Raw genomic sequence first — 21,519 nt, forward strand, 5'->3', positions numbered from 1 at the left:
CATGGAAGGAGAAGCTTCACCATCAAGAGAGTTCCTTGGATAAGAAACTTAGAGAGGAAACTTCAATGGAGGAAAAGAATGAGAAAGAGGGGGTGGCGCATGAAATTGAAGGAGAAAAAGAGGGATAGAAGTTGAACTTTGAAGTGTGTCTCACAAGTTTCACTTTTATCAAAGTTATGACAAGTATTACACATGCTTCTATTTATAGCCTAGGTCACTAACTAAATGAAAGCTTCCTTGAGAAGCTTTCTTGAGAAGCTAGAGTTTAGCTACAACCCCTCTAATAGCTAAGCTCACCTCCTTGAGAAGCTAAAGCTTAGCTACACACACCCCTCTAATAGCTAAGCTCACTCCTATGCCAAAATACATGAAAATGCTTAGCTACACACACCCTAATAGCTAAGCTCACCCCATGCCAAAATACATGAAAATACAAAAAAGTCTCTACTACAAAGACTACTCATAATGCCCTGAAATGCAAGGCTAAAACCTTATACTACTAGAATGACCAAAATACAAGGCCAAAAAGAAGAAAAACCTATTATAATATTTACAAAGAAGAGTGGACCCAACCTTGACCTATGGGCTCAGAAATCTGCCCTGAGGTTCATGAGAACCCTAGGGCCTTCTTTAGCCACTCTAGCCTAATCCTCTTGAAGTCTTCTATCCAATACCCTTGGGGGGTAAGATTGCATCAGTACCCATCAAGTTACCTCCATCACGTCTTCCCAGGTCAAGGTTAGACACAACCAAAAATTGCAGGTACCATCGTAGTATCAATAACAACACAAGAGACTGCTGGGCCCTAAACCACAAAATAAAAGAGCTCATATAGGTTGGGTATCTAGCCCAGTTTATTAAGAAACCAGACAACCACCGAGCAGAAGTGAGACCTAGAAGACACCAATAGGATCAATATAGGAATCACGACACAGACAAAAGAAGAGAGAGAGAGAGTAGAAGATTGTTAGTCGTTTTATACGACTAACTTTTGTATAGAAACTATTGATAATTATATAGAATTCCTCCAAGTTACAATTCTTTTTGTAGGATTGTAAATACTTTTTGTTAATAAGTTGATCATTACTCATTATAATCTTCCGCTTGTAATTAATGTAAATTTCAATTCTATTTCAGGTGAAAAAGGAGATTTTGTGAAGTGCTGAATCTGGTGTCTCGCTAAGCCTGGTTTATGCGCTTAGCGAGTGTGTCTCGCTAAGCGAGTCACCAGCGCGCTCAGTGTGACATAAGAATCTGGAAGAGAATCTACCTTGCAAGCACGCGCTCAGCGTGTTTGTTGCTAGCTAAGCATGAGATTGGCGCTGAGCCACAGTTCACTAATGCGCGCTAAGTGCGAGATTGGCGCTCAGCGAGAGGCCACTGACAGGATTTCCATATAAAGCCTGAAAACACAAAATTGGAAGGGAGTTTTGAGTGTGCGGACCCAGAGGCGACTAAGCAGACCAAAGGAGGCATCTTGAAGAGCTTCAAAGGAGTTTTTTTGAGAGATTGTGAGGTTTTTAGAGGTGAAGGAGACATCCCCACCACTTTGTACTTTTTCAATTTCTCTTCTTCTCTTCTTTAAACTTGTAAAAGGAGCTTCCTTGCAATGGAAGGCTAAATCCTTAGTTGGGAACTTCTACAGAATAAATGATGTAAAATCTTTCATATCTATTTAATAGTGTTTTCATGTGTTCTTTGCTCCTATCGGCCTTTAATTCTCGCATGTTTTTGTCTTGATCACGCAAATGCATGTGTAGTTAGGATCATCCTTATTGGGAAATGGTTTGGTCCTTATAACTTGATAGGACAGGGCTAATTTATCGTATATTTGGACACGGAGTGCGGTAACTTGGTTTTTCGGTATGCTGTAATCGTAATGCTGTCTGGTTAGGCTAAGTTCAACAAGAGACATCTGCAAACGAAGTCTAATTAGGATTAGGCTAAACTCACGAGACATCGGGGTTTGGTAGTTAGGACCTCAGCATAGAATACAGGAGCACTGTTAAGTAGAGAAATATCCTTAAATTACATTAAAATACCCTGTAGGAGGAACCAAAATGTTCGCATATTTGTTTTCACACATCGTTACTCACTTTACTTGCTTTCATTTAGACTAGATCATACTTTTATTTCTCTTTTCAACCATTAATAGTATCAGCAACGCCTGCTCGCCAAATGACAACTTTTACCAAGTAAAACAAGTTCCCTGAGATCGATACTCTGTATTCTTACCATTTTAATACTACTTGCATGCCCCGGTACACTTGCCGGGCAACGATCAAGTTTTTGGCGCCGTTGCCAGGGAACTTCTTTCTATTTGAGAAAGTTCAGTTCGGTTTCTAAGCGTTTTATTTGTTTGTGAATATTTGTTTTGTGTTTATAATTGTTTTCTTATTGAATTGGATAACCACTGTTTCTATTAGTGTTTTGTATGCGTAGATCTTCTGCAGGTGAATTAGTTCCATTGGACCTGGAAGTTGAAGCAACTTGTTGAAGGAACAGAGCCGAATGAAGATGAAAAATATTACAAGACATGATAGTAGCTTCCATTTTGGAAGACGAGGCCTAATCCTCTGAATCCCCATCATCATATTCTCCATCAGTAAGGGAATTTGCAACTGATTTGAAATCTGTAACACTGTGAAGATTGTTGGAGTACCAGATGACGCTATAAGGCTCAACTTGTTCTCATTTTCATTAGCAGGAGAAGCAAAGAGATGGTTGCATTCATTCAAAGGCAATAGTTTGAAGACTTGGGAAGAGATAATGGAAAAGTTTTTAAAGAAGTACTTTCTTAAGTCTAAAACTGCTGAAGGGAAGGAAGAAATTTCTTCATTTCATCAATTCCCTGATGAGTCTCTGAGTGAAGCACTTGAGAGGTTCTGTAGCTTGTTGCGAAAGACTCCCACACATGGCTTCTCTGAGCCAATCCAGCTAAACATGTTCATTGATGGGCTGAGACCGCAATCTAAACAGTTGTTGGATGCTTCAACAGGAAGGAAGATAAAATTGAAGACTCCTGAGGAAGCAATGGAGCTAATTGAAAACATGGCTGCTAGTGATCATGCCATATTATGTGATAGAGTGCATGTACCCACTAAGAAGAGTTTGTTGAAGTTATCATCGCAGGATGTGTTGTTGGCACAAAATAAGTTGCTTTCCAAGCAGCTTGAAGTCTTAACTGAAACCCTCAGTAAGTTGCCAACCCAATTATCAGCTAGTCAACCTTCACCTTCTTCTGTTTTGCAGGTTGCAAGTTGTGCTATTTGTGGCGGAGCTCATGAATCCGGTCATTGTATTCCCACTGAAGAACACAATTATGAAGTTAACTATATGGGAAATCAACAAAGGCAAGGTTACAATTAAGGTGGATACTCAGGATTCCAGCATGGTCCTAATTATAATCAGCAAGGACAATGGAGATCTCATCCTGGCAACCAATACAACAAAGACCAGGGTGGACCTTCAAACGAGCCACCACAACAAGGGCCAAGTCTTTATGAGAGGACTACAAAGCTGGAGGAGACTCTCACTCAATTTATGCAATTCACAATGTTTAACCACAAGAGCACGGAGTCAGCCATAAAAAACCTTGAGGTCCAAGTGGGATAGTTAGCTAAGCAAATTGCGGAGAAGTCATCAAGCAGTTTTGGGGGCAAACACTGAGAAAAATCCCAAAGAGCAATACAAAGCTGTAATGACCAGAAGTAAGAGGTTTGTGTTAGCTGAGAATGAGGGTAAGGTTATTGTAAAGGAACAAGTTGTTGTGGAGGATGTTATTGAGGAGGAAAATGATGAGAAACAGAAGAGGGAGACACCAATAATTGTTAATGAGAGAAAAAGAAAATGAGAGAGAGAAAAAAAGAAAAAGAGAAAAAAGAAAAAATTGAAAAAATAATGAGAAGAAAAAGAGTACGAGTGAGTTAGCAAGAGATAAAAAGAAAGGAAGTAGCTTCTGATGAGGGAAAATAGGTGCCATATCCTTTGGTACCTTCCAAGAAAGACAAGGAACGCCATCTGGTGAGATTCCTTGATATTTTCAGGAAACTGGAAATTACTATGCCTTTTGGAGAAGCTCTACAACAAATGCCGCTCTACTCTAAATTTCGGAAGGACATGTTGACAAGGAAGAACAAATACATTCACAGTGAGAACATAGTAGTGGAGGGTAATTGCAGTGTAGTCATTCAGAAGATCCTTCCACCAAAGCATAAAGATCCTAGGAGTGTATCAACTTGATGCCACTCTCCATGTGTAGAAGGTTAGGGGAGTTGGAAATAATGCCCATAAGAATGACTTTACAGCTAGCAGATCGCTCCATCACCAAGCCATATGGGGTGATTGAAGATGTTTTGGTCCAAGTGAAGCACTTCACCTTCCCTGCAGATTTCGTAGTCATGGACATCACTGAAGATTTAGAGATTCCCTTAATTTTGGGAAGACCGTTCATGTTGACTGCAAAATGTGTAGTAGACATGGGAAGGAAAAAGCTGGAAATGGGATTTGAAGATCAAAAGATCAACTTTGATCTTTTTGAAAAAAATAAACCAGCAACGGATCAAAATGTCTACCTACAGGTGAAGGAGTGTGAAGAGGAGGTTCTGAAGGTTAGGACCAAATTCATTTGATAAACTAATGAGGTAATATGCGTCAAGCTAATGACGTTAAAAAAGCACTTCCTGGGAGGCAACCTAGTTCTGATTTTCTTTACTTTTTAATTTGTTGCATTGCATGGTTTGAAACTTACTCATAATTGTTGCATTAGGGAATATCAACTTGTTCTGTATCAGAAAATTGGGGTTACTTAAATTTTGTGAGAAAGTGGACTGGAATAACTTAGAAATTTTTTTGAATTTAGTCCACTCGCTAAGTGCTTAACTCACGCTGAGTGCATCAATCTTATGCGCTAAGTGAGCATTGCTTGTGCTGAGTGCACAACCCCTGTCTTTCAAGTTGATTGGGCACGCTAAGCGAGCCCTGTGTGAGCTAAGCCCAATTCAATTCGATCTGAATTGGGCTAAGCGAGCATTCACTCGCTAAGCGCACAATGGTTGCTCGCTAAGCACAGACAGCCTGCGCTAAGTCCTATTCCTTGCGGCCAATATACTCAGTGAATTGGGCTAAGTGCGGCCCATTCATGCTAAGCCCATTTTCTTGTGGCCTGAATAGCGCTAAGCGAGCATTCATTCACTAAGCGCGTGCCCACTCTAAAAAAAAGGATGAATCAATTCGCTAAGCCGGCTCGGAGTCCGGCTAAGTGAGAGTTGCAGGCATTCAGATCTACAGATCTCGCTCAACGCAACATGTTCGCGCTAAGCCCAGCTTTATTTCAAAGAAAAAAAGAATTTTGAATTTCAAATTTCAAAGTTGGGTTGAGCGAGTCTCCTTGCGTAGCGCGTGAGTCGAAAAACTCAAACGTCATACTCACTCGCTCAACGAGTTGACGAGTTATGCGAGAAGTGCAAAACTATCAAAAATAAGGTGTAACTGCCCTGGGCAGTTACGTTCCTTTTCTTTTAAAGTCATTTTCCTTCAACTCTCTCTCTCTTAGAACAATTTCATTTCACATCATTTCACACTTCTGAGCTTGCATCCTTCTTCCCTCTCTAATCCATCTCTAATAATCAAGTAAGTTCTCTAACTTTACTTTGTTATTTTATTGTTTAAAACCATAGGGTAGATGACTTTGCTTTTGAAGTTTGATTTTTGTGGATGAAGTGTTGTTAGATTAGTTAAAAATTAGAACTTTGTTAGGGGTTTTGTTCTGTAGATAATGTAGATCATTTTGCATGTTAAATTTTAAGGTTTGAAGGGCTTAATAGAGGCCTACTTGAAGAGGCTAAAGAAGCCTCGTCTGTTTTTCTAGAAATGTCGATAAACTCGCTAAGCGCGCCTGATGCACTAAGCGAGTTCATCAATTTTGGTTGAATTTCTGGATTTCTAGACAAACTCGCTAAGCTAGCCACGCTGCACTAAGCGAGTTCATTTTTTATATGAATATTCATCTTCTTTGTTTTAACTTAGAATTTTTTTTTGTGTTTCTTATGGGCTAAGCGAGCCTATCTCGCTAAGCCCAGATAATTTAGAAAAATTTTGGAATGCCGTCTCGCGCTAAGCGCAGCCATTCTGAGCTAAGCGCTATTCCTTGCGGCCTGTATTGGGCTAAGCGAGCCTGAACTCGCTAAGCCCATATAACTTAGACAAATTTTTGAATTTTGCCTTGCACTAAGCGTATCACTCTTGCGCTAAGCGCTATTCGTTGCGGTTTGTATAAGGCTAAGCGAGTCATGCTCGCTAAGCCAAATAGTGTCTAGTAGTCGAGTCGTGCTAAGTGAGCACCTCTTGCTAAGCGTATGTTTAAAATTGTTTTGCTCTGAGCTAAGCGAGTGCCTATCTCACTAAGCCAATTATGCAAAAAAACAAAATTTCTGTCATAACTCGCTAAGTGCACCCCTGTTGCCCTAAGCCTATGAGTTATTTCTCATAAGGCGCGCTAAGCGAGCATGCTCTCGCTGAGCACCCACTATGTTTTTTCAGTTTTTAATGTATGTTTTCAATTTAAATAAAAGTTAGCTAATATAGTTTAAATGGTTCTTTTGTCATAGATGGCTTCAAGAAAAGGAAAAACACTACTTCCAGGCCCCAACCTAACTATGATACAAGGAGGTTTACATCAGAAGAAGTGTGGAACAGATACGCCGACAACGTCCTCGGCCAGAACATCCTTCCGGAGAGAAACGTCAAGCTCTATATCACGGAGTTTGACGAGTTTAGAAGGGAGTTGGAGAGGCGCAACCTGCACAAGCATTTCACCAACTTAGCTGATGGCAATATTGATGTTGCGGTGGTCAAGGAGTTCTATGCGAACCTCTATGACCCTAAAGATAACTCACCAAAGCAAGTGAGAGTGAGAGGGCACTTGATAAAGTTTGATGCGGACACCCTCAACACATTTCTGGAGACCCCAGTGGTATTGGAACCTGGGGAGACCCTCCCCACATATTCCAGATTTTGCAGACTGAGGATGGATCCTCAAGAGATAGCGACTCGCCTCTGTATTCTAGGCAAGGGATTTGTTCTAAATGATGAAGGCATGCCATGGAAGCTGCTGAGGAGAGACCTCACCACCTTAGCACAGACTTGGAGTGTGCTATCATATTCTAACCTTGCCCCTACATCACATACATCTGACCTGAACTTGGACAGGGCACGGTTAGTTTATGGGTTGGTGACGAGGATGGACATGAACATTGGAGAGCTAATTTCAGGACAGATCTCGCTTATTGCTCAGTCCAACTCCTCTAGGTTGGGATTTCCTGCCTTGATCACAGCTCTCTGCAAGGCAAGGGGAGTCACTTATGATTCCCTATCTTATGAATCGCTAAGCCCAGCCATTAATTTGGCATATATCAAGAAAAATTGCTAGAACCTGGATGAACCTTCGATCCACTTTCCAGGGACTCATAAGGCTAGGGCCAGAGCAGCTGAGATCCCTTCCTCATCCATTCCTCAAGACCCTCCTGCATCCACTTCTGCTCCACCACCAGCTCCAGCTCATCTAGGACCTTCCACAAACCTTATCTTGGTGATGCTCCATAACCTATACTAGGGACAATACCTATTGATGCAGAATTTTCTAAACTTAGCTCAGTATCAGCCGATCATATCCTTGGAGGATTTCACTCTGTAGGTGGCCTGGCTAGGAGCCCAACCTTCTCCTATTGGAGGGGGAGAGACCTCTGCAGCCCAGGAGCCTCAACCACATCAGGATGAGTCTTCCTCATCTTCAGATTTAGAGATCGCACCACTAGAGCCATTCATCTATGAGGCAGATCCAGGCACCACACTGGAGGAGACTCAGGAGCCTGCTACACTAGAGATTACCCCACAACAAGCAGCAAAACCTTCCACACCAGCTCTAGATTTGTCTTCACCCCAACCATCCCAGGAGCCATCTACACCTGTCCTGGACTTGTCATCCCCCACTACTTCACCAGCAGGCACCCAGTGCTTCACCTCACAGATGAAGAAGAGGATATCATGGACCAAGACCAGCCAAAAGACCAGTGACAAGATTTCTATACTCCTGTCTTTTGAACAATTATAATTATTATTTTTATGTCTTCAGTATAGTTTTCATATAGTTTATAATGGGTTTTTAGTTTATAATTTTGCTTTTTGAATAATCTTGATGCATGTTTTGAAGCATATTGACCAGTTTAACTTGCTTTACAAGTATGCAGTGTTTGGTAAATATTTTTTTTGGGTAAATTAGTGTTTGTGATTGATTGCATGATATAGATGAAGTATGATGGTTAGTCTTTGGTTTCAAATGAGCATGCATTTTTTAGAAGAGAAAGAACAAGAAATTAGGATCATGACTGAAAATGTTAGTTAGTTGCACAGATTGATTGTGAAGGAACGCATTAACCATAACCCGGTGAGTGTGTGAACCTCAAATGTTGAGAGAACGACTAGCATTGAGTAATGATTTTTGAATGAATCTTTGAAATATGGAATGGAATGTATGGAACTGAGAATGATGAAGGCCATGATTGTATGTGTCATACCCTAATTTCGTCCGGGGACCTTTGCTTCATGACATGCGACCTTTCTTTGGTCCTTGTGAGGTGCTTGGCACCCATCATTAGGCAATTTGTGAAATTCCAGGACATGCTGGAAAACCAAAAAAATATTGATGCACAATCCATAAGTTTCCGTGACACACTGGAAATCAAATGGAAGCATCGTTGCATAATTAAGTGAGGTTCCGTAACATTCTGTAAGTCAAAAAGGGGATGATTATGTAATCCGCAAGGTTCCGTAACATTACGGAAAGAAAACAAGTATCGTTACGAAATTCGTAAGTTTCCGTAACTTTACGAAAAAAGAATCACCAAAAAAAGTAGAGGGGGGTGTACTTAGTAAAAATGGGGGTGCAAATAGCACCCAGGCCCACTTGGGCCCTCCAGAATATTCCTCCAGAAGGCTGTTGCTTCTGGAGGAAGCAACCTGGCTCGCCTGGGCGAGCTGGGCGGCAAGCATCTCCCCTATTTTGCTATAAATAGGGGAGGAAGTGAGAAGGAAAAGGGTTCAGCCCCTTAGGCACTTCTCTCTCTTTCGAATTTGCTTGGAAAAATTGTTTCCGTGAAGAAAATCTAAGCCGAGGCGCTTCCGAAACGTTTCCGTAACGTTTTCCGTGAAGAATTTCGCAAAGGTTTCAACCGTTCTTCGACATTCTTCATTCGTTCTTCATCGTTCTTCAATCTTCAACGGGTAAGTACCTTGAACCAAGCTTTTCGATTCATTCTATGTACCCACGGTGGTCCACATTGTGTTTTGTGTATTTTTATTCCCGTTTCATTTACTTTTTATACCCCCTCTTGACGTGCTTAAGCCATTTTACTTAAGTTATTTCTCGCTTAACTTAAAAATAAAATCAATTTCCACCGAACGTTTGAATTGTATTATCCGTTAACTTCGGTTAAAATGAATTCCGACCGTTCAGTCGTGCCGTAACCACGTTGGAAATCAAAAAAGAGGTAAAAAAAAATAATAATATAATAATAAAAAAAAAACATCTTTTAGTAAAATAAAGCGGAAAATCAATCGGACGTTTTCTCTTTGGGATTTCTCATTCTTAATTGAATTGATTAATAACCAAAGTGAAACTAAGGCTAAAATCAACTCGCCTAGTCAAGCTCGTCCATAAAAATAGGCTTTTGAAGTTTGTCATTTAAATTTCTCACTAAGTAAAATGGATAATTTTTAAGGTCCAACGCCTTAAAATGATCACCACTTAAGTAAAAAGAATCACTTGATAAGAAAGAACTACGTAGGTCTGATTTCCTCATCGCAATTGAGGATACGTAGGAGCAAAAGCCCCGCTTTTGTTGACCACCCCAAGAGATCGTTAATGGTCCAATGCCTTAATGTTTCTCTCCTTTAAAAAAAAAAAGAGATCGTTAATGGTCCAACGCCTTAACGTTTCTCTCCTTTCAAAATCAAAAGACCGTTTAATGGTCCAACACCTTAAATGACCTTTTGTTCAATAAAAACATATTTTGCAAAAAAGACAAAAACAACTTAACCAAACACTTTGTTCCGAAAGAACTACGTAGGTCTGATTTTCTCATCCCAAAATTGAGGAATACGTAGGAGCAAAGGGAAACACCCTTGTCGACCACAAAAAAGGAAAAAATATAAAGGGTATAAAGGATATAAGGACATAAAAGGGAACGTAAAAATCAAAGTCATGTTTGCACATTCGATTAAAGGCTGCCGTCCCTTGGGACGGACGTGTGGGGTGCTAATACCTTCCCCGTGCGTAAATACAACTCCCGAACCTTTCACTTAAAAGTTCGTAGATCACGTCTTTTTCCGGTTTTTCCGACGTTTTCCTCAAATAAACGTTGGTGGCGTCTCCGCGCGTATTCCTTTCATGGAACACGCATCCCGCGAGTCTCGCGTCGCCCTCCCGCCGAAGGGTAGGTTGCGACAGTTGGCGACTCCACTGGGGAAAGTTTTTAGAGAGTTAGGCCATTTAATTTTGTGCAATGTTTTACCATGACGTATCCCTTTGTTAGTTTCCCTTCATTATGTTCTTGTGGGTATAAGCTCTGTATTGCTTTTAGTGCGTTTTAAAATGTATGCATGAGGTAAATATTTATTCATTTGATGCACACAAACACCAACACTATTTGCACACACTGTGAGTGAAAAAGGGCCCTATACCCGGGTTCGTGGGAACATAAGGAGTGGAGGTGAATCTGTGATCATGCTAGGTCTCCGACTTGCTTGATTACAGTGAACCCTCATCTAGAGCTTTTTTCTTTGAAAACTTATTGTTGCTAGTAGTCCCTACTGCTACAATATGTTCTTCAAAGAGGATAATACCTCTAGAAACTATCAAAAGAGATATGACTATCTTGGGGGTTATCACTAAAATGCCTAGTTAGTTCTCTCCCTTATAGGTCCCATAAATAGGGGCACGGAGCGAATACGCTGCGTGCCATTTTTCACAACTGCCATGCATAAGTATCATATACCCTTTTGCTTATGTTCAGTGAATATTGTCATACTGTGTACATTCCCGCGTTGTGTCTTTTGCATAGGCATTGCATATGGGTTCTGTCTTGATCCCTTCTGTAAACAAACCAACGGAGGGTCCGTGTCGCCTTCTTAAAAACGTACGTTGGGGCATTTTGCTACCCCTAGACGTCGTATCTAAGAAGGGGACAAATTCCCCGGACCCCCGCATTCCTAGATTGCATCTGTGTTATATGCATTCCTTCATGCATTCATCCATTCCACCCATGAGATATCGGAGTTTTGATTTGCACCAGCTTTTTGTCTCACTTTAGTAAGCATGGGGACAAATCAAACCGGCAAGAGGTTTTACCAAGTCAAGGTTAAAAGCCTAGATACCACCAGCATCAAGGAATTAGGGCGGTTGATGGGACCTCTCCAGATGCAAGGCTTCCGCAAGACTTACGGAAAGATCTTAGAGTTGACCTTAGCAGAGGTATCCATAGAAGCCATTGCATCACTCACCCAATACTACGACCAGCTTTTGAGATGCTTCACATTCGGAGACTTCCAATTAGTACCAACCATCGAAGAATTTGAGGAAATTCTAGGATGTCCTCTCGGGGGAAGAAAACCATATCTTTCATCCGGGTGTCTCCCCTCTTTTAGCAGAATTGCAACTGTGGTCAAGGATTCAGCAAGAGGTTTGGACCGCATAAAACAGACTCGGAACGGCATAGCGGGCCTACCACGGGGGTACCTAGAAGACAAGGCGAGGGGTATGGCCAATCAAGGAGATTGGGTCTCATTTATGGATGTGTTAGCTTTGCTAATTTTTGGGGTTGTCCTCTTTCCAAACGTGGATGGTTTGGTGGACCTAGCAGCAATCGACGCCTTCCTTGCCTACCACCATAGCAAGGAAAGTCCGGTGGTAGCTGTCTTGGCAGATCTATTTGACACATTTGACCGAAGGTGCGAAAAGAGTAGCGCACGGATCATCTGTTGCTTGCCCGCCCTCTGTGTTTGGTTGGTTTTGCACTTGTTCCAACAAGACACAAGACATCCATGTCCGCTCCTGAGCCATCGCTCGTGTACTGAAAAGAGGAGAATAGATTGGGACCAGCTTTTGGCCAGGATAGGAGGTAGAACAATCAGTTGGTTCCCCTGATGGAAGGAAGGAAAAGAAGGAGTCCTTTTCTCATGTGGAGGATACCCAAACATTCCGCTGGTAGGAACGAGGGGTTGTATTAACTACAATCCCGCGCTCGCTATAAGACAACTAGGGTACCCCATGAGGGGAGCACCGACGGAAGAAAGCATGTCTCCTTTCCTTGTGAGGGATTTCGGCGCACAAAATTCCAAGTCTATACAAAGAATCCATAAGGCATGGGAAACCCCGTTAAGGAAAGATCAAGAACATAGAGGCATTCGTAATGGCATCATTGGTGGGTACCACGAATGGCTGAAAGTTCATATACGAGGTTTAGATTGGCTCGCCAAGTTAAAAGTCGTCAGCGAAGAGAGTTTTGAAGCACCGGAAGAGGACGAAGAAGTCTAAGCTCTCAAAAGCGAGTTAGGAAAGGCGAAACTTGCCAAGGAGAAGTTCAAGTTGGCCACTACACACGTTCGGAAGGAGTGTGCCGGGTTACGGGAAGAGAATGCGATTACCGCAAGAGCCCTTGAACAAGAGACCAAGAGGGCTCGCAAGGAAGAGTATGGCCGGAATAAATTTCGCGGAGCTCTATGGGGTAGCAATAGTGAACTCAAGTTGCGAAGGGAAGAAAGGGACCAGTCGTGAGCACATAGCATGGTTCTGAAAGAGGAGTTAATTGCTTGTTCAAGGTCCAAAAGAAGCTTGTCTCAGCGTTTGTGCGAGACGGAGACCAACATGCTAGCTATCATCGCCAAGTACCAAGAAGAGTTAGCTCTAGCCACGGCCCACGAGCGTAGAATCGCGGACGAGTATGCTCAAGTATATGCGGAAAAAGAGGCTAGAGGAAGGGTGATCGGCTCTTTACACCAAGAGGCAACCATGTGGATGGATCGGTTTGCTCTTACCTTGAACGGGAGTCAAGAACTTCCCCGCTTGTTAGCCAAGGCCAAGGCGATGGCAGACACCTACTCCGCCCCTAAAGAGATTCATGGGCTTCTCGGCTATTGTCAACATATGATAGACTTAATGGCCCACATAATTAGAAATCGTTAGGAAACTTGTATGGTCTCTCAGACCTTGACTAGATACGACTTCCTTTTTGAAATAAAATGAGTTGGTCCCATGTTTCTACTCCAAAAAGCTTGTGCAAATCAAATCACTCCTACATTTCATCTCTAGCATGCATTTTCTTTCTTTACCCACTCCTCACGTTTGGTTTTTTTTCGGGGAAAAACACCATAACTAAACGCGCCGCAAGGTATCCCTATTGCACCAGATCCAAATCTAGAACGAATGGTGATCAAGAGGAGACGCAGGAACAGATGAAAGCCGACATGTCGGCTCTGAAAGAACAAATGGCCTCCATGATGGAGGCCATGTTAAGTATGAAGCAGCTCATAGAGAAGAACGCGGCCACCGCCGCCGCTGTCAATTCGGCTGCCGAAGCAGACCCGACTCTCTTGGCAACTGCGCACCATCCTCCCTCAAACATAGTAGGACGGGGAAGGGACACACTGGGGCATGATGGCAGCCCTCACCTGGGATACAACCGAGCGGCTTACCCTTATGGATTGCCGCCCAACTATTCACCACCCGTCTTGCAAGAAGATGCGGGCCACATTGCTTCTCCCGTCCTTGAAAGAGAGCCTCCTCAGCAGCCCGACGAAGTCCACAAAGACCCTCAAGACTATGCTCGAAGGGATGTCGAGTTCTATCCCCCGATCCCCGAAGGGCCGGCACCAGGCACGTTGCCTCAACCCAACATCGCGGCACCACCAATAGTTTTGTCCACGGAAGGGCCGCCTCCAGCAACTGAAGAAAGGAGGAAGCTCGATCTCCTTGAGGAAAGATTGAGGGCCGTGGAAGGATTTGGGGATTATCCGTTCGCAGACATGACGGATCTTTGCTTAGTACCCGATGTTGTTATTCCCCCGAAGTTCAAAGTGCCGGACTTCGACAAGTATAAAGGGACGACTTGTCCCAAAAACCATCTCAAGATGTACTGCCGTAAGATGGGCGCCCACTCTAAGGATGAAAAGCTATTAATACACTTCTTTCAAGATAGCTTGGCCGGAGCCGCGGTAGTGTGGTAGACTAATTTGGAAGCTTCCCGTATCCGTACTTGGAAGGATCTGATTACTGCCTTCCTAAGGCAGTATCAGTACAATTCTGATATGGCTCCCGACCGCACTCAACTGCAGAATATGTTCAAGAAAGAGGGTGAAACCTTTAAAGAATATGCGCAGCGGTGGAGGGATTTGGCGGCACAAGTAGCTCCTCCCATGGTTGAGAGAGAGATGATCACCATGATGGTAGATACTCTGCCAGTGTTCTACTATGAGAAGCTAGTAGGTTACATGCCGTCCAGCTTTGCGGATCTGGTATTTGCAGGGGAAAGAATCGAGGTAGGATTGAAAAGAGGAAAGTTTGATTACGTTTCCTCCACAAATGCGAATGCCAAAAGAATTGGGGCAACAGGGGCAAAAAGGAAGGAAGGAGATGCCCATGCCGTCTCTTCAATACCCGCGTGGGTCAAACCCCAGCAAACACCTCATGGTACCCATCAGTACGCGCAACATCATCCAAGCTTCTCGGCTCATGCCGGGAACGCCTCTAGTTCAACACCCGTGCAGCCTAAGGCACCCACCCAGAGGGAAGCTCCCCAAGTTCCAACTCCGAACACGACTCGACCGGCCAGTAATTCCAATACGACAAGGAACTTCCCTCCGAGGCCATTTCCGGAATTCACCCCACTCCCAATGACGTACGAAGATCTTTTGCCATCCCTCATCGCCAATCATTTGGCCGTGGTAACTCCCGGAAGGGTCCTCGAACCCCCTTTCCCGAAGTGGTATGACCCTAACGCAACCTGCAAGTACCATGGGGGTGTCCCGGGGCATTCCGTTGAAAAATGCTTGGCCCTTAAATACAAGGTCCAACATTTAATGGATGCTGGATGGCTGACTTTCCAAGAGGATCGGCCCAATGTGAGAACCAACCCGCTCGCCAATCATGGAGGGGGAGCGGTTAATGCAGTTGAGTCCGATAGGCCGCACAGGTCTAAACCTTTAAGGGATGTGGCAACCCCTAGGAGGTTTATCTTTGAGGCCCTACAAAAAGGAGGTGTGATTCCCCATAGTGGGTGTAAGGAGGATTCCTGTCTGCTACACTCCGGCGAGCTGCATGACATGGAGACGTGTTTGGGAGTAGAGGATTTGTTACAGTGGATGATAGATCAAGGTCGACTGGAAGTCGGCAGTGAAGGAAAAGAAGAGCAGCATATATGCATGCAGTCCACGGATGGGAGCAGTGTTGCGAAGCCCAAACCCTTGGTGATATACTTCACTAAAAGCGCAGCTTCGTAAAAGCTCGGACAACCCTTAGCAGCCAAACCTGTTCCCTTCCCATACCAAAGTAGCCACGCGGTACCATGGAGGTATACACCTCCGAGGGAGAAGGAAGAAGAAGCCACCGACGTCAGCTCATTGTCAGCTAAAGTAACAAATATCACGGGACTGAGTGGTGTGACCCATAGTGGCCGTGTGTTCGCACCTCCGGACCTACCAGTCCAACCCGCGGACATCAAAGGAAAAGGAAAAGTGGTGGAAGAACAAGATGGCGAAGCACCCCACGCTTCGAATAAAGATATCCCGGCAAAGGGCCTCCCCGAGAAAAAGGATGGTAAAAAGGAGGTGTCACTAGAGGAAGCCAGCGAGTTCCTCCGGATAATTCAGCAGAGCGAATTCAAGGTTATCGAACAGCTCAACAAAACCCCGGCAAGGGTCTCGCTGTTGGAGTTACTTATGAGCTCCGAGCCTCATCGGGCTCTGCTAGTAAAAGTTCTGAACGAGGCCCATGTGGCCCAAGATATCTCGGTAGAAGGTTTCGGAGGGCTGGTCAACAATATCACTGCCAACAACTATCTTGCCTTCGCCAAAGAAGAGATCCCCGCCGAGGGGAGAGGGCATAATAAGGCTTTACACGTATCAGTCAAGTGTATGGACCATATCGTAGCCAAGGTGCTCATCGATAATGGTTCCAGTTTAAACGTGATGCCTAAAAGCACTTTGGAGAAGTTACCATTCAATGCTTCCCACTTAAAGCCGAGTTCAATGGTGGTTCGTGCCTTCGGCGGCACTCGCCGAGAGGTTAGGGGAGAGATCGATCTCCCGGTACAAATAGGCCCTCACACCTGTCAAGTCACCTTCCAAATAATGGATATTAACCCCCCTTACAGCTGTCTGTTGGGGCGCCCGTGGATCCACTCAGTGGGAGTTGTGCCTTCTACACTCCACCAAAAGTTGAAATTCGTAGTGAAGGGGCACTTGGTCATCGTGTCAGGCGAGGAAGACATCTTGGTAAGCTGCCCATCCTCTATGCCTTATGTGGAAGCCGCAGAAGAATCGTTAGAAACCGCTTTCCAGTCTTTTGAGGTGGTCAGCATTTCCTCCGTGGACTCTCTCTCTGGGCAGCATTGTCTGTCCGATGCAGCAGTAATGATGGCCCGAGTTATGTTGGGGAGCGGTTATGAACCCGGAATGGGTTTAGGCAAAGACAACGGCGGCATAACTAGCCTGATAAACGCCAAAGGAAATCGTGGGAAGTATGGTTTAGGCTATAAGCCCACTCAGGCGGATATGAACAGAAGCATTGCGGGAAGGAAGAGCGGTGGTCAAAGCTCGCGTTGGAGACAAGAAAGTGAAGGAAGCCCGCCCTGCCACATAAGTAGAAGCTTTATAAGCGCGGGTCTAGGAGACAAAGGTCAAGTGGTCGCGATATGCGAAGATGATGTTCCGAGTACATTGGATTTGGTATGACCATGCCCTCCTGATTTCCAGCTGGGAAATTGGCGAGTGGAGGAACGCCCCGGCATTTACGCAACGAGCATAATGTAAACCTTTACGGTTTTAAAAGCTCTATAGTTGGGCCTAGGCTTTAGAGTTTTTCCTTTTGTTAAGGCTTTGTGTCTTTTGTTTTTGAATTTATAATACAAGGATCTTTCTTCATCTGTTCCTACGTCTCTACCCATTCTCATCCATTTGCATGTTTACTTCTTTTTCTGAAACGACAGATCCGATGACGAGTCCCTCGAAGGTACTAATACCTGGGACCCGCCTATCGACTTCGAGCAAGAAATGAATCAAACGGAAGATGAAGGAAACGAGGATGTGGGACTTCCCCCAGAATTAGAAAGAATGGTTGCCCATGAGGACCAAGAAATGGGGCCTCATCAAGAAGAAACAGAGCTGGTAGACTTAGGAATTGGCAGTGGAAAAAGGGAAGTAAAGATAGGTACAGGTATTACCGCACCTATCCGCGAAGAATTAATAACCCTGCTAAAAGACTACCAAGACATCTTTGCTTGGTCATAGCAAGATATGCCCGGTTTGAGTTCTGACATTGTACAACACCGATTACCTCTAAATCCCGAGTGTTCCCCGGTAAAACAGAAACTGAGAAGGATGAAGCCCGAAACATCCTTGAAGATAAAAGAAGAAGTGAAGAAGCAATTTGACGCTGGATTTCTGGCCGTCGCTCGGTATCCAGAATGGGTTGCCAACATCGTACCGGTCCCTAAGAAAGATGGGAAGGTGCGAATGTGTGTGGATTATCGGGACCTGAATCGAGCCAGTCCCAAGGACAATTTTCCTTTACCACACATCGATATCCTCGTAGATAACACGGCCAATTTCGCTTTATTTTCCTTCATGGACGGTTTCTCCGGTTACAATCAGATAAAGATGGCGCCCGAGGATATGGAGAAGACTACTTTTGTCACCCTGTGGGGGACGTTCTATTACAAGGTGATGTCCTTTGGACTCAAGAATGCCGGGGCAACTTATCAACGGGCCATGGTAGCTTTGTTCCATGATATGATGCATCAAGAGATCGAGGTCTACGTGGACGACATAATTGCTAAATCTAAATCCGAGGAAGAACACCTTGTCAACCTGCGGAAGTTGTTCGAAAGGCTTAAGAAATATCAATTAAGGTTGAACCCCGCTAAGTGTACCTTTGGGGTCAAATCAGGGAAATTACTGGGTTTCATTGTAAGCCAGAAAGGGATAGAGGTAGACCCCGAAAAGGTAAAGGCTATCCTTGAGATGCCAGAACCCTGTACAGAGAGGCAAGTCCGAGGTTTCCTGGGGCGCTTGAATTATATTGCCAGATTCATATCGCAGCTCACCGCCATTTGTGAGCCGTTGTTCAAGCTCTTACGCAAAAACCAAACTGATCGCTGGAATGAGGATTGCCAAGAGGCTTTTGGAAGGATCAAAAAGTGCCTAATGAATCCTCCCGTGCTTATGCCACCAGTACCTGGAAGGCCTCTCATTTTGTACATGACAATCTTGGACGAGTCAATGGGGTGTATGCTGGGGCAACATGACGAATCCGGGAAGAAAGAGCGCGCTGTTTACTACGTAAGTAAGAAGTTCACGACCTGTGAGATGAATTACTCCTTGCTCGAAAGAACGTGTTGTGCTTTAGTATGGGCATCCCATCGCCTAAGGCAGTACATGCTGAGCCATACTACCTGGTTGATATCCAAAATGGACCCGGTTAAGTACATCTTTGAAAAGCCAGCTCTCACGAGACGAATCGCCCGGTGGCAAGTCCTGCTATCCGAGTTTGATATAGTCTACGTCACCCAAAAGGCGATAAAAGGAAGCGCCTTAGCAGATTATTTGGCTCAACAGCCTCTTAACGACTATCAGCCCATGCATCCTGAATTCCCGGATGAGGACATCATGGCCTTGTTTGAGGAAAAATTGGACGAAGATCGGGACAAATGGACCGTATGGTTTGACGGAGCGTCAAACATTCTAGGTCATGGCGTTGGGGCAGTATTGGTCTCTCCGGACAATCAATGTGTACCCTTCACAGCCAGGCTGGGATTCGACTGCACCAACAACATGGCCGAATATGAAGCATGTGCCCTAGCCGTCCAGGCAGCGATTGACTCCAATGTCAAACTACTCAAGGTATACGGCGACTTGGCATTGGTAATCCATCAGCTGAGAGGGGAATGGGAAACTAGATATCCCAAGCTGATACCCTACAAAACCTATATCAAGGAATTGGCTAAGACCTTCGATGAGATCTCCTTCCATCATGTTCCCCGCGAGGAAAATCAAATGGCGGATGCACTTGCTACGTTGGCGTCTATGTTCCAGCTAACACCGCACGGGGATCTACCCTACATTGAATTTTGGTGTCGTGGCAAACCCGCGCATTGGTGCCAAGTGGAAGAGGAACGGGACGGAAAGCCTTGGTATTTCGACATCAAGCGATATGTCGTAAGCAAAGAATACCCGCCAGAGATTGCCGACAATGATAAAAGGACATTGAGAAGGTTGGCAGCCGGTTTCTTCATGAGCGGAAGCATACTGTATAAGAGAAATCGCGATATGACACTCCTGCGGTGTGTGGATGCCAGGGAGGCAAATCACATGATCGAGGAAGTCCATGAGGGCTCGTTTGGAACGCACGCCAACGGGCATGCTATGGCCAGGAAGATCCTCAGAGCAGGTTATTACTGGCTTACCATGGAAAGTGATTGTTGTGTCCATGTGAGGAAGTGCCACAAATGTCAAGCGTTCGCAGATAATGTCAATGCCCCACCACATCCTCTGAATGTCATGTCCGCCCCTTGGCCTTTCTCCATGTGGGGAATAGACGTCATCGGGGCCATTGAGCCCAAGGCCTCGAATGGTCATCGCTTCATCCTCGTAGCGATAGATTATTTCACCAAGTGGGTCGAGGCGGCTTCATATACCAATGTCACGAGGAATGTGGTGGTCAGGTTCATTAAGAAAGAGATCATCTGCCGATATGGTTTGCCAAGGAAGATTATCACAGACAACGGCACCAACTTGAATAACAAGATGATGGGGGAAATGTGCGAGGAGTTTAAAATCCAGCATCACAATTCCACACCCTACCGGCCGAAGATGAATGGAGCCGTGGAAGCGGCCAATAAGAATATCAAAAAGATTATCCAAAAGATGACCGTGTCATACAAGGATTGGCACGAAATGCTCCCATTCGCATTACACGGTTACCGAACTTCAGTGCGAACGTCAACTGGGGCAACGCCGTTCTCATTGGTATATGGGATGGAGGCTGTGTTACCATTTGAGGTAGAAGTCCCGTCGTTAAGGATCTTGGTAGAATCCGGATTAAAGGAATCAGAGTGGGCTCAAACGCGCTATGACCAGCTCAATCTCATTGAGGGTAAGCGCTTGACAGCCATGAGTCATGGGCGTTTGTACCAGCAAAGAATGAAGAGTGCATTCGACAAGAAAGTACGTTTGCGCAAGTTCCATGAGGGAGACCTTGTGCTAAAGAAAATGTCCCATGCTGTCAAGGACAATCGAGGGAAATGGGCCCCGAATTACGAAGGGCCTTTTGTTGTGAAGAGGGCTTTCTTCGGAGGAGCCCTGGTGCTTACCAACATGGATGGTGAAGAGTTACCTTCACCCGTGAATTCTGATGTCGTCAAACGATATTATGCTTAGAAGCTGGGGGCAATTAAGGGTGTCGCTGCATGTTCTTTATCTTTATGCGTTTTCTGGATTTCCCCCAGGGATTTCTTGTCTGTTGTATCTCTCGTTACAATCTTTCAAAGAAATGAACGTGGATTCGAGGCTTTAGTCCTCACGTTAGTTTCAAACCTTGCTTTGATTTGTGATCACCTGAGCCTTTCCGCTCAGTGCATGGAATTCCCCAAGCGCTTAATTAGAATTGAACCTGAACCAACTTTCCCTAAAATTGCTGGGTTTGAAAACATTCATGCATACGCATACGCATAGCAATGCATATTGTTGTGGTAAAATAGGGGCAGGATCATCTTCAGCTACCTTCTGGGGTAGAGACAGAACATGAAACAGCAGAAACCAATCAAGGTAAGACAGCGATGCGGTCAAGATTGCCCACACCAGGTTGTTTCTTACTTGCAGGTACACAGGAACGGATGCAAGTGAGGATGGGGTCACGACCGACTGATCGTCGCCCCTTTCTCCACACTAAGCAAGCGGAGAACGTCGCTGCAAGGCAGCCCGTATCCTTTGTATTCGCAGTTTTCTTACTTTTTGTATTTTGTTTTTAAAATAAGTAATCAATGCCTAACTCTAACTTAAGTAAGTTCAAATTAAGCAAGACGCTAAACCATAAAGAAGGAGGGGACATGGTTAATGTTCTCTCAAGAAAAAAAAATGCGGGTTAGCTCGCCTGGGCGAGCCACCCCTGCACCAATTTATAAGAATGACGAAAGGGGGGCGTTTTTGCATTCAAAAACTTCTTTTACCCCCTTTCAAAAGCCATACGCACGGGAT

The sequence above is a fragment of the Glycine soja genome, chromosome 15 (genome assembly GCF_004193775.1).
Source record: "Glycine soja cultivar W05 chromosome 15, ASM419377v2, whole genome shotgun sequence".
Classification (NCBI taxonomy): Eukaryota; Viridiplantae; Streptophyta; class Magnoliopsida; order Fabales; family Fabaceae; genus Glycine; species Glycine soja.